The sequence below is a fragment of the Hesperophylax consimilis genome, chromosome 17 (genome assembly GCF_061612785.1).
Source record: "Hesperophylax consimilis isolate HC1 chromosome 17, BYU_Hcon_1.0, whole genome shotgun sequence".
Taxonomy (NCBI): Eukaryota; Metazoa; Arthropoda; class Insecta; order Trichoptera; family Limnephilidae; genus Hesperophylax; species Hesperophylax consimilis.
In genome coordinates this window covers 12863353-12869888 of record NC_142852.1, presented here as the reverse complement: position 1 = coordinate 12869888, position 6536 = coordinate 12863353, and the positions used below count along the sequence as shown (strand labels likewise).

Here is a 6536-nt window from a genome sequence, read left to right as displayed (position 1 = left end):
ACAATTCACGCCTCACAGAGACGTTGCGAGAGTTTGAAGAACTGCTACTAATCAAGTACATATTCATATATGCAAAGCGCTGCATGCAATATTACACAACAAGTACTTTAAAATATTGTATTGTATGTATCTAAATTGTAAAAAAATGACATTTGTTGTTGAGTTTCACTTTTTCACAAGAAACATAAAAATTATGAACATACAAAACGTTAATAAAAATAAAGATTTAACACAAAAAATATACAAAAAACTTATTACCTTGAAAATTATAAAAAAAACTTAACTAATCGTATTCATCCTCTGACTCCAACTGCAACGTATAGTTGGGCGAGTTGGCAAATGATGTTGACGGTTGTTTCGATGGTTGAGTTTGTCTAGAATTAGAAATGTTTTATTAGAGATCTTATTCATTCTACTTTTATCGTACCTCCTAGCTGGACTGCTTGCCTCTCCAAGGACAATTGTTAATAATCGTGTTCCATCCCTTGTGAACATACTTCGCAATCTCTCAAGTGACATATTAAATAATGCAATATTTAATTTAATTTGTTCAGTTTTGTACATTAAATGTTTTTAAAAGCCTGTATAGATGTATAACAAATAAATACCTCGCCAACTGTCGTTGGAGTAAACAAACCCTTTCACGTTCCACTGCCGTGTATCTCTGAAACAAGAGATGATAATTCATTAATTTACTTACTTAATTTACCTTCTATAGTAAATTAGTTATTAGTGCCAGTGAGACGAGACCAGAAAAGCACCATGTCTATGTAGACACTGTATCTTGCCCGGTCTCGGGGTGCCCTGACAAATAATTACAAAAAGGAACAGGAAATACCTCAAAAATGTCAGCAAATCGATCCATTGAACTCTGAAATGATAAATAACAACTCATTAATTTAATTTAAATAACAATAGGTAGTCGACATACTAAAAGGAAGATTATAAATTAATTTATTCATTTTGTATTTCTCGCTAAGCTGGATTTTACATGTTTATTAAATTTTTTTAACACAAAGAATATCTAAACAAACAGAACAATAAAAACTCCACCGCGGAAAATGGAAAAATAGTACATTGGGAATAGTACAATAAATAAATGAAATAAGTCAAAGCTGGGCATTTTATTTTGTTCTACTAAGATTTAATTCTAATTTAAAAGTACAGTGCCACACTTATAAGTTGGCGGTGGCCTAAACATTAATTGACGCTATTTCTTTATATTTTAATCTGGCAACTTACACGTATAGCGCTGTATTTGGGAGTGATTCGAAGAGAAATAGGAAATACCTTAAAAATATTGGAGAATTTATTAATAGCTCCCACAAGCTCCTTGGATGATTCGTTATTAGCCTCCTGCGCCATCACCATCCGAACCCCCACATCTGGCTTGTCAGTTAGCTTCCTCTTCTTGCTCGGGCGAGAAGGGGAAGCTAACTGCGCCGTCTGTAAATCTGTGGGCCCATCTCCAACTTCATCGGAATACTGTAAAACACACAAATAATTTTCATTGATAATGAAAGATCAACTAAATTTGACAGAATATATTATATTAACATTTTAAGACATTAGTGACCTCAACATCCTGCATTACGAGTTCAGGTCCCTCTCCTATACAGCTTTCTGGAAGTCCGCTGCCCTCAGAACTGGCTCTGCCGATGATGTTGATGACCTTCTGTGTCAGGTCAGTTAACACCGGTATCTCGGCAGTGTTTCCAGTCGTGAGGGCAGCTCGCTTGGCATCGGCGTTTTGGGCGCGCGACTTACATTTTAAGTCACGCCATGTCTGTAAAATGTAAAAATAATGTCAGGTTAAAAGTGATTTACGGTCTTATATCAAGTATGCAATTAGCGACAGGGAAGAATGGAAGAGGAGATTGGATAAAATTGCTGCAAACCAATCCCAGGATTGAAACCAGAAAGAGAGATCAAGTGTCTCGATGATAGATTATATTAGAAGGTCAGCAAAGTTTGCTGCAACCAGTTTGTATAGGTAGGTACAAATACTCACTGTTTTCCACTGCTCGGCTGACTTAGCAGGACCCAATTCTGCCAGTTGTTCCGCCACATTTCCTTATTTTTTTGGGAACCCTGAGGTCCCACAAACCTTCCAGCGGCGAACTCCGAATGGTCAGCCATATAGCTGGTTAGCAGATCCATTTGACTGGTCGTCGACCTTACTCTCTTCCTGAAATCATAATATCAGCATTTTGAATAGGTATCTTAAAATACTGCGTATGATTTAAATATTAGTAAAAATAACTTCAAAATTTTGACACAATAGAATGTAAGTATATCTCTTTGATAATAATGGAAATTCTTTCACATAAAAAGATAAATAAATAACTTACCCAGCTACCATTGCTTGCGACATCGTAAAATATTAAAAAAACACGGCGGTTACAATGATCAAGCTTGAAATCTGACGTTTGACGTCTGACGTCTATCCAATTCATAGACAATTCCGTCCCAGTATTGCCAGCGTATATCGATTTGTATTTATTGCCTTATCGATGTCGTTAGAGATATCAATAGCGTTCTCATGCTAGGGAAGTCGTTATAAAATGGTCGGTAGATACGCTTAGCAATCCGATATCGTTAAGTTCGATCGATTCTCATGCTAAGGCCCGTGTGTATTGATCTTAAACGCTGTCAGATCACGTATTCTGGAGGAAAAAATGTCAAAATAACACGGAATTTAAGCAATTTACAAAGTATTTTCTGAAAGATTAGTAATATGTCTTGCTTTGATACATATCTTATTAAAAACCTTGTTTCTTGTTTTACTATCCAATATAAAAACATGGTAAAATATCCTGTATTAGATCTCAAATGTATAAAAAACGGCGCTTCGATTTTGACATTGTAAAATAGACTGTCTGTATTATATGTACTATTCAATTAGTTAAAAAGGCAAAAATTATAATAATTGTTATTGGTAATTGTAGACAATGAAATTATCTTTCTAATTTAATACAATTTCAGTGTGTTAAATATACTTAACATAGTAATTTAGTTCTTGACATTTGGACAGTCCGTGATCAAATTCTTTAAAATATTTTTTCACCCACGATCTCTGAAAGGTTGTTTACGGTTAAAAATCAAGTCTTTTTTCCATAGACATGTATCATTTATTATCAAGTAATTAACAGAAAACATACAGAAATATAAAATATTTAATGTCGACTCGAAAAAGTACCTGTCACAGCAGTTTCGAAATAAAAAATACGCAGGATTCACGCGATTATAAACAAACAGAAACCAGCAACAAAATACAGGTTAACTCATTGGCTATATAGCACTATGATAAGTTTGTATTACTTCATGTAAAAATTCTAAGTTATGTTTTTTTTAAGGTTGGCGAAAAATTAAAAAAAATGATCGTCTGGATATTTCGAGCAATCGAGGCAAAATTATTTATTTCGCGTGGTCGCTGCTTCAGTGGTTAATAAAAAATAGTCAAATTAGTTTATTTTATATTTCTAGTTTATATGTAGTTCTACTTTTTTATTACATCATCATAATGAATATTCTCTCAACACCTTCTTTAAATTTATTTTGTGCGTATATATTCTTGTATTTTGTGTTTTTATTTGTTATTATTATACCCTATTTATTTATCAGGTGTCAATATGTATTGTTAAAACAATAACCTATTGATTTACTTTTCTGTTTACACTGTTACATTCTTTATGTTGTGTACTATTCCTAAGTTAAAAATATCTAAAAGGCATATAAAGTTTTTAAAACTAAAAAGTATCACAAAAGTATATACTTACTATTTATATATGAAAGGTATAAATATTTAAGTAATAAGATAATTAAGAGGGAAACAAAAAAAAATAATAATGTAATTAGACGCTAATACAGCTAAAACATTAGGTTGAATCATTGACTGCCTTATTGACTTATTTATTTTTTTCAATAGCGTTGGATGTTGAAAGAAAATAACTAATCATTTCCAACAGCTAGTCATATATTGATACAGTAATTTCTTCTAAATGTGTTTTGTGTTTATGTTATTGTATTTCATATTTATATTTAAAAAAATAAAATTACTGTACATGTAATTATGAGTTTGTTTTTCAGCTTCCTTCTGATAAAACGCTGTCCTGAGAAAAAGAGCTGTAAAGGAAGATACTTTAAAGGTAATTTCTTTCTTAGGACAGGGCTTTGTCTGGTGGGATCTTGTGGTCTTGGGTGACATTTTACTTATGTTTTAGGCTAATGAATTGGGTTTTCGGTAGGTTCCGAAGCAGAATTATATTGTCTATGATTGCGCCTTTTTTAAAAATTTCTTCTATCCTTTGTCGATGGTATGGTGTGACGTCAGCGATGCGTGGTGTCTACAAATTTGCCAGATCTAAGGTTAAAACTTGACCGAGCCAAACGTACGGAAAGAGGGCGGAGTTATCAATTTATTTATTGATACATTACTCTACAGTACTTCACATTTCAATTCAGCAACGTTGGTCTCACTGGGTTGTTCACCCGTGCTGAGGCCCCCATTTTAAAATATACGAATTTATACATTTAAACAAAAAACAACATTAAAATAAAGATAAATTTACACCAAAAATAAAGATTAGAAATCAAAATCCAATTCTCACACCAAATCTATAGATAGTTGATTTATGGTTCGTGACAGCATGTTTCATTTTACAGAAAATAAATACGTAAATGTGAAGGCACTTGAGAAAAAAGATGACACTAAAGTATTGTCGTTATTTTATTATGTATCATTTCTAGCCCAAGTAGACTTTTTTACTATTAGTCCCTTTTTTCGCGACTCTACCAGCCGGCCAATGATATATAACACCCATGTGTTATATACCATTGCAGCTGGCTGACAACCAGCGGTACAGAATGTTATAGAGTAGACAAGTGCGCAGTAACGTAACTTGGATTGGTCTCGTCGAAAGAGAATCACAAAGAAATGGCTTTCTGCAAGTGTCGATATCTGCAAATAAATACACAAAGAAAATATTTACATAACAACGTCAAAAACAAATAAACAATTTACTTGCAAATATCACGAACATGTTCACATTAAAACTCAAAATTATTTAGTTGCAAACATTATTGTTATTTTTTTTCTGCTGAAACTCGGAACACAAATGAAAATATAATTAAAATTAATAATAACCCTTATCACATCAATAATTAACCAGATAAAATAATGGAACTGTTTTGTTGAGACTTTGAGGCAGAACTAACTTTCACTCGCGTGGAATGACCCGCAAATTGTGCTGAATATGAAATGTTCTTAAAAATAGTTATTCTTAGTTACGATCGTTCTTAATAATAACCGTTCTTATGAATTACCGTTATTAATTATCATATGATGAATATGTATGAACAATGTGCATATGTTCAAAAGTCAAATGATGAAAATGTTTTTTTTTTGAGTTATCTGGTCGCCATGAAAATAATAATAATTGTCTATGACTTCATTCTTGTCTATGCATAACCCAAAAATATTTTTGACAAGTGCTAACAAGTGCTTTCTTCTCCGAGAGTCGTTTCATCCTGTTAAACATACTATCCCACGCCTGTGATGGTTATTGGTAAAGTAAGTACTCATTCTTATATTCATCGCTATTTATTTGGTAGCTGCCGTTATTCCAGTTTAGTTAGGGAATCATTGGGCGTTTTGTCAAAGTAGAATATTTAAACTGTCAATTTGAGGTCTACCTATTATTATATTAGCATTTCGAAGGCATTTATTACAATGATCTCAAAAAAACATATGGTTAACAGATATTTTGTTAAAAGCGGAATGGCGGTAAAGATTGTAAATATATATAAATATAGTTTTCCCACGCTAAACAACGTTTCTCTTAACCGTTGTCATATCTTCAAGGTTTTCAAATATGTGTTTTGGCTACGACTTCGTTATTTTGACAGGATATTCCAAGCGAAACCACATTTTATTTTTCATCTGTTTTTTATGTTTTTTTATTCTAGATAAAAGAAAATTACATTTTCACTTATTTAACTAGAAAAAACTAATACATTACACATTAATATATTTCACAAACATTTTATTCACTGTCATTGTTTTGTTGATTGATCTTAAAACTGAACAACTTTTTTTTAAATTTACCTACACTTTTTTCATTTTTAATTTCGTCTGGGAGGCAATTATGTATGTTGCTCCCTCGCCACCAATGGATTGCTTGCCGTAATGAGTATGTATGGTGTTTAAATGTATTTTATCTTGTTGCCGTGTAAAGTGTCTGTGTACTTGGTACGTTTTAATGATTTCTGTATTTGGATGTATGAGTTTATTATTTATTTTTCATATAAGGAGACATATTATATTATATTCATAAAAAGTTTCTTAGTGTTAATAGTTTTGTTTTCATACATATTTTTTCTGTGGATGTTCCAGCTTTGAACTGAAATAGCTTTTTGATTACTTTGTTTTGTTTTACGTGTAGTTCATTTATATATGTTTCATATGCATTTAACCATATTTCAATCAAGTAGTTTAAATGTGAATTTACGAGGCTATAATATAGACCTTTTTTTAA

At 32.0% G+C, this 6536-nt stretch overlaps 1 long non-coding RNA gene across 1 annotated transcript; it reads right to left on the bottom strand.

Moving 5' to 3' along the window:
* Positions 1-442: 442 nt before the first annotated feature.
* Positions 443-1348, bottom strand: LOC149416019 (uncharacterized). Its single transcript, XR_016303479.1, has 3 exons — positions 1291-1348; positions 839-871; positions 443-664 (listed from the first exon to the last, which is right to left on the bottom strand). It is a non-coding gene; the product is annotated as an uncharacterized LOC149416019 (long non-coding RNA).
* Between the last annotated feature and the right edge of the window lie 5188 nt (positions 1349-6536).